Source organism: Dermacentor albipictus, chromosome 9 (assembly GCF_038994185.2).
Source record: "Dermacentor albipictus isolate Rhodes 1998 colony chromosome 9, USDA_Dalb.pri_finalv2, whole genome shotgun sequence".
Taxonomy (NCBI): Eukaryota; Metazoa; Arthropoda; class Arachnida; order Ixodida; family Ixodidae; genus Dermacentor; species Dermacentor albipictus.
The window spans coordinates 85,931,424-85,942,730 of NC_091829.1; the positions used below are offsets into that span (position 1 = coordinate 85,931,424).

At 49.3% G+C, this 11,307-nt stretch overlaps 1 long non-coding RNA gene across 1 annotated transcript in view; it reads right to left on the reverse strand.

Moving 5' to 3' along the window:
* The window catches only part of LOC139049465 (uncharacterized), a 42,467-nt gene extending 32,889 nt beyond the window's left edge, over positions 1 to 9,578 (reverse strand). Inside the window, exon 1 of the long non-coding RNA XR_011508326.1 lies at positions 9,360 to 9,578. This is a non-coding gene — a long non-coding RNA (uncharacterized lncRNA). The remainder of the gene's footprint in view (positions 1 to 9,359) is intronic.
* Positions 9,579 to 11,307: the final 1,729 nt, after the last annotated feature.

Sequence of the window (11,307 nt, forward strand, 5' to 3'; positions counted from 1 at the left end):
TTTTGGATGGCCCCTTTCTTGAATCTCGAGAGCTTCGGCTGTCGACCGGGCTGCAAGGCTGATGGGAGCCCTCGTCTTATGCGTAGTAGATCTATTCTGTGGTCGCGGGCATTCAATCTTTCACAACATGAACGCCCTGTGAGTTTGCTGGGCGGAAAGCGTGACGCCACTCCCCGCGCCCTCCTGGAAGAGGCATGTCTCGCCGACTGAGTCGAATCGTCGAAAGAAATGAGGTGATCGGGACGGCCATATGACGACGTCACGTGACCCTCTGGATACGCCGATACAGTAACGCACGCGCACGCACACACGCTACATACTTACGCGCGTATTTATTCATTTCTACCGGTGACCGTTTTACACCGACTAATTACTAATGTTAAACGTTATCGCTCAGCGCAAGACGCGCCTTTCGCTGTCGGAACTTTCTCGAATGCTGTCGCTGGTCCTACGCGTTGGTTTTGTTCTCGCCGAACCTTGCGTAATCAGATTGTATGCGCGACGTGAATAGTGTGGTATATTCTTGAATGCGCTCGATGGCGGTCTATTACGCTGGAATCTATGCCAAGTCATTATAACTAACCGACACGTTTGAACCGTCGATCAGATTTTCGACGATCGACGATCCTGCTCGCCACTTCGTTGTGCTCTGAGTGTTAGCGTTTTTTTATTTCCTTTCTTTCTTTTTTTCTTTAGGGGAGGGTGGCACAATATTGCCCGATAAAGAGTTAACGTTCTAAGTTATTCATCTGGCCGTGTTTAATTCCGCACCGTCAAGACAACTTGACGCTATACATGTAGTATACTATGTATAATAAATTGCACATAGTATAACAGTATGCCGCGTGTTTCAACGAACACTTTCAAAAATGTTTAGAGATTTTCTGTGGCAGATAGCGCAATTGTAGTCCATGAACTGGTCTACTCGAAGAGGCGGACATTACCACAAAAATAATCGAAGTGCTTAATAGAGCAATTACCAAAATTTCACCAAGTTTTTAACTAATTACCTTATGGCACAATTACAAGTTCTAGCCGGGGAGTTCACAAGGCAGCTCCACTTGGAACGAATTTTCAGGATGACACCAGTTTCGAGATATTAATTACTGACCGTAACTTTGCGTATAAATGCACTAACGTTCCAGTTACCTTTACGCTTCAATGCATAAAACGACGTTTTGTTGTTTTGTTTTTTTAGATAAAGTAAGTGGAATGACAGTGCATGTTTACCGCAAGTTTGACAGCCCATTTCCCGTAAATGGTGTCATCGACACAATTATTTTCAAGTGGATACGCCTTGCAGCCTCAACCACTGCAAATTGTAAATTGCAATATGTGCTTTAAGGTAATTAGTTAGAAGCATCATTAGGGAAATTCTGTTAATTAGTCGCTTACGCATTTCATTTTTTTTTTGTGCAAGTAATGTCCGCCTCTTGGAGTATACCAGCTCATGGACTGTGATTGTGCTATCTGGCACAGGCAATTTGTTAAACAATGTTGGAAGCGTTCGCTGAAACACCCTATATGCAGTACAGTGTATGGAAAATTAATCTGCGGAAATCTGCAAGGTAAAAGAAGTTTCATGAAAGGGTGACATTGTCGTCCGCATAACAGCAGAACGAGAGAAGGAGAGGATAATTTATTGCGGAATCTTAGCGATGTCTGGCTGAGGTAACCCTCATCTAGCCTGTTACGCTGTCCAGGGGGAAGCGGAAGACAGGAAAAATTTGATGTTGCCGAATTCGTTTGTGGGGACGCCAAGGCGACGATAACGCGTAAACTTGTGTCACATCCCATGCGACACATACCCGGTGCCACGTGCACAGTGACCCAAGTTTGCGTCAAAGAGGTTCGTTGAAGAGCAGCTCATAATTACTGACGCATACCCGGTGGACCCAAGTCGCCTTGAAAGAGGTTAATCCCCATTCCATTACATCTAAAGAAAGCAGGTTCGTCATTTCATTGCATCTAAAACGTGTAGCATACACATATTCGACCCCACGCACCCCCTACACACACACACACACACACACACACACACACACACACACACACACACACACACACACACACACACACACACACACACACACACACACACACACACACACACGCGCGCACACACACACACGCGCGCACACACGCTCACACACGCGCACACACGCTCACACACGCACACACACGCGCACACACGCGCACACACACACACACGCACACACGCACAAACACACACACACGACGGCATATACACCTATAGTTACACGCACGCATACCCGCACCGGTTAGGAGGAAATTTTCCCCCTCCAGTAGCACAGAGGCGCTGCTGCGGTGCCTGGCCCGGTCGCGTGGTAGGTAGCTTGCATCGCTTCATCATCGCAAGATCGCGTGTCCAGCGTTTTCTTCCGAGATGGGAGGGGATCCTACACCCAGAAACGACCGCGGATGAACGAGCCAGTTTGGACCGGAGGCGCCTTCAGCGCGATCGAACGCATGCTGATCAGAGGCTCTACACTCTCCGTTATACTTTTCCTCTACGGCGCATGCGTGCAGTGTGTAGCGCTCTCGGCGAAAAAAGGCAACGAGCACGCGGTGCAGTCAACCGTGAGATCATCGTCGGTTTAAACTCTTGGAAACGATCGGCGAGAGGGGGGCCATCAGTTCAGCGCGTTCTCGAATTGTTCTCGGCCGCGCGTAACACAGCAGTTTTCTCTTTTTTCAAATCCCCAACCTGCGAGACCTGCATCAGTCCAATCTCCGTGTGTAATACGTGCTCAACGCCGCATTCACTGCCAAACAAAAACGAACACCAAAGAAAAAAAGGGGGGAGGCACGAAAGGGGTATTCTGCGCGCAATTCGAAAAGGGGCCAGCGATTCCCGCTGCGCAGTCGATCTCTTCGGGGATGGTTTAGCACGCTAACGACACGCGGTAACAAGCGCATCGACCGGTTCGAAAAGGTTGCCCAAAGCTTCCCGAAGTATCCGTGTGACGGCCACTCGTCGATCGCTGTACGATTTCACAAATAACAGCGCTTTTCTGCAAGATCGCTGCTCTCAGCTGCCACCTAGGGGCGTCTAAGACTGCACGAAATAATTCTCTCCACAGGGGTGCGGATGAAATGGATTTTGGTAGAGACAGCGCGGCGAAATACGTATACATAGTCACTGTGAGCTGCAGATTATACTGTCTAAGCTGGCCAAATTTGGGACCGTAGCGCGACCGTTTGTTTGACGTTCTCTTTTGCAGTTGAAAGGGTTTGAGTTTCTTTGGCTACCGCTTAGACGCCTGGAAGTCACTACTAACTATACCGGCGTACCGTAAACCAAGCCACGACATAACATTTTGTGTGATATGAGCTCTGTCCGGTGTTCACTGATCGCCCCAGCAAACAAAAACGTGTTTCTTGTTTAACTAAATTTTTAGAAGGTAAATTTAAATATACTTCTGCAGGTTTTTCGGAATCTTGATGATGGCTTGAATATTATTTTAGGCAATATGCGACCAGAAATTTTTATCGCGATAATAAATGCTGCGTTCTTAAAAAAAATTATCGGTTTTTACGTGCCAAGACCACAATTTCATCATGAGGCACATCGTAGTTGGGGACTGCTGATCAGTTTCGACCACCAGGAGATATTTAACGTGCCTCCAAAGCACGGGACACGGGCGCGTTTTCGCCCCCATCTGAATGCGGCCGGCGGGGCCAGGATTTGATCCCGCGACCTCGTGCTTGGCAGCGCAACACCCTAGCCGCTAAGCCACCAAGGGGGGCGGGTCGTAGCACTGTGTTGGATCGAGCCTCTTCGATTCTGTTACAAGCAGTGCCCATTGAAATAATGCACGCCCAACCAAATTTTATATCGACATTGATGTGCCCGCGTTGCCTACGTTGAGATTTCACTGTACGATGGCTCAACGCCCATTCATAGTAACATTTTGATGACGTCGGCAAACGCTTCATACATCAACTAACTCGCTTAAGCGAACGCACCTAAACTGTCTAACTTGTCACGCGATAAATTTGTACAGCGGACTTCCGTTACGCACTTAACGTGTGTATAGGTATATACCCGACCAAGAAAAGCTGTATTTGCTCATTCTGGATCCAGCGCCCGACATAAAACGATTTCCCCGCATATGGGACGCAGAACCGCACCTGCTCGGGTCTGCCGACGAATTATTGCTCCACATCGGCGACCAAGGCACGGTTTCTTGCGTAAGGAGTGCCAACGAGGCCCCAACTATACCACCGGATTGCTCCCTCCGTCGCTTACGCATACATCAGCATCGTCTTATCTGCGAGAGACAGCTACGCAGGTATGTTCGGTCAGTCGCCCATCGTCCATCAAGAAGGCCCCGCACCCACCGTGGTGTTGTTGCGCTCGAGGGCGCGGGTTCGCTTCCTTGTCGGAGTGGCCGCGTTCCAGTAGGAACGGGCGACATGCAAAATAAAAACAAACGATTGGTGTGGTATACTTTCGTTTAGACGCGACGTTAAAGGGGGGGGGGGGCGGAGCAATGCACATGTCTTCGAAGTCGTATAACTTCCACCATACAGTTCCGACATCCGAAAGGATCACACTTACCAAGTATCGACGTTAGGGAAACATTTATAAGGTGCCTTAATTTTATTCTAAAAACTGGTCTCGAAATGCCGGACCTCTCGTGGACGATGTATCTTGACATCGCGACATAGAGTAATATTTGCCGACGTGTGATGACGTCACTTATAAAAATATAAACATGAGCAGTGACGTAACAGTTCCGCGGAAACCAGCAAGGTGGAGAGAACTGATCAATTAAGGGAAAATGAGACATCCATCCAATCGTTGCAGTTGCTACGAAGGAAACTCATACGGGTTCCTCGAAAGAAATGCCTCCCAGTTAAAGAAAAAGAACTGCGAGGCTTTTCTTTCGAGGAATCCGTATGGGTTTCGAAACTCTGTAGCAACTGCTACGATTAGGTGGATGTCTCATTTTCCCTTAATTAAACATCAGTACTACGCGTTCTGCCTGCGCTTGCGCGTGGCAGCGGCACCGATCGCGAGAACGGAATTTGACGCAGCCGAATTTGCATAACTCCCCCCATCTCATCAGCTCCGATTGGCCCAGAGCAGGGCCGCTCTCCTATTGGCTCAAAACGGCAGCATGACGGAATTCGACAACATGGCGGATTTTTTTGACAGTGTCCAGAATGGCCTTCCAGGTTCCAACAGTCGTAACAGCTGTCTTTTCGGAGGCGCATCGCACGTAGCAGTGAAACCATGCACCGTCTATGCGACGGTGCTACGTCGCTTTCGCTTACCTCCCGAGGGTGTCGCTGACACCGGCCTGAGACAAATGAGGCGGCGACACCGGTAACGACAATGACCCACGCTCGCATTGCTCGCCTGCGTGCTATGCGCACCGGGGCTTCACCTAGCTCAAACTCCGAAATGTTCGCGCTTTTACAGCGAAGCTGAATGCCTGTACCGTCCAAGGAAATTTTCGTGTCGTTGTTGGCGTGGTAATCAAAAAAGTCCCCATACGTGGGCCGATGCCGGAGACAGTGCAATGCCGGGCCGACCCACGGCGGAGGTGAAGCAGGCGTTAAGCACTCCCCATAAGTGGGCCGATCCCGACGATACTAAAATGCCGGGCCGACCCGCGGCGGAGTTGCAGTTCGCCATTAAGGGGCCCACATACACAGCTTCGCTGGTCATCCTTCTTCATAGAGTGGAAGGGCACCGAGATATTTTTGATCTCGATCGCAAACGCGCCCGGTCGTTGTTGAGCATGCGCACTAGCACATTTCCCGATCTCGGACACTCCTGTTTCGTGATAAGCGATCGGAGCTGTCGTGGCGCGAATGTGTGTCCCGTCTTTCCAGCTTTACTTCCGGCACTCGTGTAAGCTGTGTCTTCTGGCGTTCTTCTCACTGCGACAGCGGAAAGTCTCTGAGGCCTAGTGCACCAATATACCGTATACCACACACATCTTGTATTCGGATGGTCGTTTTCGAGCGTTCTAGACAGCTCAGGAAAGTGGCCACGCGCGTTCGTGTGGTAGAAGTCGAGCACTCGGAGTACGTTCGGATGGCTCTTTCGGAGCGTATATCCAGGGTTCGGAAACTCCCTATGCCTCCCGTGGGACACTCGGTCCCGTGCCGATACGCGGCGGCAGCGCCACTTCCACCACTGGCGGTTGCCGGATATCGAACTGAATGTAATTCTCAAACAAAACAATGCCCCCAAGACGTCACTGATGAGTTCAGAAATGCTTTGCAGAAGGGTTGAAATCTGGGCCAGTTGGTACATACTTGAACGAAAAAACCAGTCAAAAACACAAAGTCACGGAGTCACACACAAGATCACGGAGGTGTGAACCTCTCCTCTTGTCCTTTGTGTTTTTGACTGGTTTTTTCGTTCGAGTTCAGAAAGCAAAGAGAGAGGGCGCGCCGGGAGGAGTCTCGAGGCTCGACATGAAGCCCTCCTCTCTCACTTCGCATGCAAGCGGGCTGCGTTCGTGCTCTCGTGCAGGTCCGCTGGCCGCGCGGCGACATTGGCCAAATATCGCGGAGCAGAACCCGCCGATGCGTGCCGTGTTTACAAAGCGCTTTCTTTTATGCCGAGTTTACCTTGGAAGTTTCTATTCATTTTTTTAAACCACTGGGACAGCGCTCGATCGTACACACTAGCGCCAAGCAATTATAATGAAAAATCTTTATATAGCAAACCGTCGTTAACTTCCAATATTCGCGGGTAATATATTAGATTTTGTCGTTTCCTGAAAGTAGACGATTTGAAATTCCTAACTTGTGGTCAAGTTTATGGCTACAGTTCAACTAGACCATAGATATAGTTGGGGGTAGTATGAAGAAAATAACTTCCTGGTTCCATCAATAGCTAATTTTGTTCGTGTGCTGTGAAGTGGATCAACCAAAGCTGGCTGATTTTTCAGTCAGCCAAAACACAAGTAAAAGTTAAACGTTTTTGTTTTAACGCGATAGGGTGATAGCGTTAAGGAGCCCGTGTCGCATAAAATCTGGCGTCGGCATCCTGCGTCGACGTCTGACATCGGACGTCGCATCGTCAAAATTATTTTCTGCCCACCCATATCCAGGCCCTCCATGTGACGCAAGGAATTTACTGAACTAACTGAATTTATCAAGCTGAAATACGTGTAAAAATCGTAAACTATGGCTTACACACAACCTACAGACATGATAGCTCCCGGATTGTAATTTGACTATACGAGAAAACATACCTCTGTTACGCGAAAACTCAGAGAAGCGTTTCTACCATTCACTGACCAGCCGCGGCGGCCGCCATTCGCGCGCGCCGGCGCGCGGGTGTCTTAGCTGGAACCGCATGGCGCGTTTTTCGCGAGCGAAAAACGCGACGGGCGGCAAACGCCCGCGTTGCCGCTGACGCGCGAGCACCCGCACGAAAAAAAGGAGCGGCGCTTTCGCGCCGCGTTTTCCGGGTTGCCAGACAACATAACTCTCAACGACATGTATTGTCTCTGTTACCGCATATATAATATGCCCTTAAACTTACAGAACATTACAATAAAAATAATCTGAGTGTAATTAGACAGCGACATTTCTTTCCGAAGTGTATTTATCAAGCTTAATTTCAAGCAGCAATATTGTGTGCGAAACTGCGACTATGTGCCTTCCGCATGCTGAGAAGCCGCTCCTTGTTTACAACTTCACATATAAAAAGGAGGGTCGGCCGCTTACTACCGAGCAGAAGAGGCGATTGCTACTATTAAGGGGGATGCTGATACTGAAGCAAGAAAAAATGCGGGTCAGGAGGTACATGTGGGTGCGGCCTGCCTGTTTGAGAAGATAGCGAGCACCATACACTGGTAATATTATTAGCAAATTGTCTTGCCTAATATTAGCGATGAGACGCGACGCTTCTCCACTTTAGTTATTAGGGCCTCGTTGAAGGTTGCTTTGTTCATTTTAGGTGAACACAATGCGCGAACCAACACGATACGCGAACGAAATCACGGTAGCACATGTTTTCCTCGACGTGCGCGCCAGTTCTGCCGAGAAAAAAAAAATTCCGCCAAGGAGGTTCCGTCGAGATGCGCAGAGAGTAGGGCCATCTGGTGGCAAAAAAGAACCAAAATGCCACGTGACCAAATGCCACGTGACTTACCTGAACTCTAATTGGTGAACGCACCGCGCGACGCGTTTTTTTTTTTTTTCTACTCCGAGCAGGAGCACGCGGTGGCGCGATTTTGTGACGGATCATGCTGGGCACACGTCAAAATGACGCGCGCGTCCCACCATCCGCGCGTCAATCGCGCCTTATGGTTACATACGCTCCATTTCCAGGGAAGCGTGAGGAGCAGTCAGGGATCTTTGAATGCTATCGCGTTCTACTCTTAAAGGCGAAGCTTAAGCGTCCTCCAAATTTTTTATTCACACATTCCGTACTAGAAAAGGACTGACCTCCACGCAGTGCGAAAGTGTCAACCTGCAGAAGTAATTTTCATTCACGACTGAAGTTTGTACATAATGAGCGAACATAGATTCCAGAAGATCCAAAGCAATGCGAAAATTAGCCATCACGGGCTGGTCACACGGAACTTGACTGTCACGTATGTTATGGCGGCGACACATTTTGTGGCTTACAGAAAGAAGGTAGAGTACAATACATGTATTTCATTGCATGACAGTACAAGAAGCAGGGACCACAGAATTCTAAACTGGCCGCATGCATCTGCATTAACAGGAAGTATCTTATAATTGCTCTCATTATTTGAACTACATGCCAAGTCAGGGAGTATATTTCGATGGCGCTTACAAGCGCATAAAATCTGCCTGTCGTCATACTTTGCGTCGTATACTCATATATAGAGAAAAGCATGGCGATTATTAGGACACTATTTTGACACAACAGGAACTCAAGGAAACAACCATTCATTAAAAAAAAACTTAACAGCGCTCTTCATCGCAAGGAGGATTACCAGTTCGTACTTAATTAGCATCATGTAGTCTATACTTGTATATACAAGTATATATACTATTTTACTGGTATTACTAGTATTATATTACTGGATATTACTGGTATTATTAAATACATTATGCCGACAAAACAAATAACATTGCGCCTCGTCTATAATACAGGTGCTCAAAAACTTACACACACAGAAGCTGAGCCTAAAGCAAGGTGACCGAGCAATAAAAACAAGCACGCACTCAAGCCCTTCAGTACAAGTATTTTACCGACCGCAGATGGGCTGCCGTCATAACGAATGGGTCGAGGGACACCTCTCCTGTTCACTCAGGCTTGCACAGAACTGGTTTACCCATGCAGAAAATAAATACCTGCTCAGAAAATGAAGTGAAATATTTGTGCTTACCTGCTGTCATTAGGAAACCTCAAAAACTTCGCAGAACTGGAATTCCCGGTGTTAGAACACCACAGAGCCGCGCAACACATGCGAGTGCCCGATGTAGCCAACTTCGTCTAATGCTAGGTTGACCTGGTTTCCAGCTTCTTCCGTTCGTTGCAGACAAGCTTATCTGTCTTTGCCATCTTCATACTTGGGACGACAACCGAAGCAGATGACCAAGCGCGATCCGACTTGTGATATCGCTGAGCTGGTGGAAAGGGTGAGCGGAGGTACGCGCGACGGACGCAGGAAAACGACCAATTTCCGCACTTCGCCCGATTTAAAATTCACAAAAAGATAAATAAAAAAAAATATAGCAACCGCTGGGATCGCGCATGTTCCTTGAAACCGAAGCTATCACTATCCTTCCGGGGGTTGCATCATGCTCCGACTCGGTGTGCTCCCAACCGCACTGACTTGGAAGTGAGAGCGTTGGTGCGATCTGGCCGAGAGGAGTGTCACGTGACAATAACCGCCGTGTTTTGCCGCGGTTCCTGTAATTTTCTGCTCAACTTGCCGTCATAGATAGTGCGGATGAGTGACTGCGCTGGGAGGAGACAGCTGTCGCTGCGTTCAGGCAGTTCCGAACTGGACGACGACGGTTGTCATTGTCGCGCACGAATGTTTACGCGTGGCCTCCGCGATCAGCTCCGGCGGCGCGCCGTTGAAACGGAACAAAGCTGATCGCGGAGGCCACGGTTTACGCGGCGGCTTCCCGCGCTTCCTGCGCAGTGGCGCCACCGTCGCGCTGCTCCGAAATCGCTCATGCATTCGGTCGGTACACTGCGTCTACCGTTCATATTGCGCTCTGCGCTCGGATCTGCCGACTCTAAGCCGGAGGACCAGAGCGACCAACCGAATGCACCATTAGAGCTTCACTACTGACATTACTTGAGCGAACCGTGGCGCTGTGATCGTTCAGTCGCCATGGGAACCGCAGATCACGGTCACGCGCGCACAGACAAGGACAGAGTGAGGTGTAGACAACACAAGCGCTTACTTCCAAATGATCGTTTATTCGCAAAATTGCACCGGGCGAACACTCTCCTTCATGACGTCACAGGAACGATATGCCGACATCAGTGGTAACCATGTTCTCCTTACGTCGGCGCGCGGCGCCATGAAGGAAAGTGTTGGTATGATGCGGTTTTGCGAATAACCGGTCATTAAAATGTATTGTCCACTCCTCACTCTGCCCTTGTTTGTGTGCGCTTGTCCGTCATCTGCTATGCATAACCAACTCGGCCGAAAGTCGGTGCTCTTGGGCATGGGGGAGTGATATGGTCAGTGAATCGTACGCCAAATACACGACGTGTGTTTAGTGCCTAGAAGACGTGAGATTCAGTCCGCATCCAAAGTCCCTGGAGAAGAGTTAGCCCTGCGTGAGTCTTCCTGAGGCAGCACAGCTACAGGAGCAGATCTTGAGATGCAAGATATCATGATCAAGATGGTAGAAGGAAGACTGAAACTCGTGCAAAATCTTGTTGCTGGCAGTTGTCTTCACGGCGCACCAAGAGCTCTCCCGAGGCCTTTCGTAGTTTCAGCTATTCTGTAACAAGAGCCGGCTGCGTGTTCTCCAAAGAGAAGAGCGGGGCTCGCCCATTGTGTGCCACTGATGCTTCAGCGAAGCTTCCATTTCGTCGGCGCCGAGTGGGAGGCGATCAACTGTGGATGACAGAGGAGCCCTCCTGGTTTTACATGCAAAAAGAAAAATTCCGGCAGTACCCATCTCACCATTGTCGACGATAATGTGGTCAGCACTGACGCAACGTAGCGACGCAACGCCTTGCCACCCGCCGAGACGCGTCATGCGTGAGGCGCGTACTGCAGCCGGACTCCTCCCTAGCGCGTGCTTCCCTATTGAACACGCTCTGCCATCTAGCGGCGTTGCTAAGAAGTTTACTCGTGACCTCCG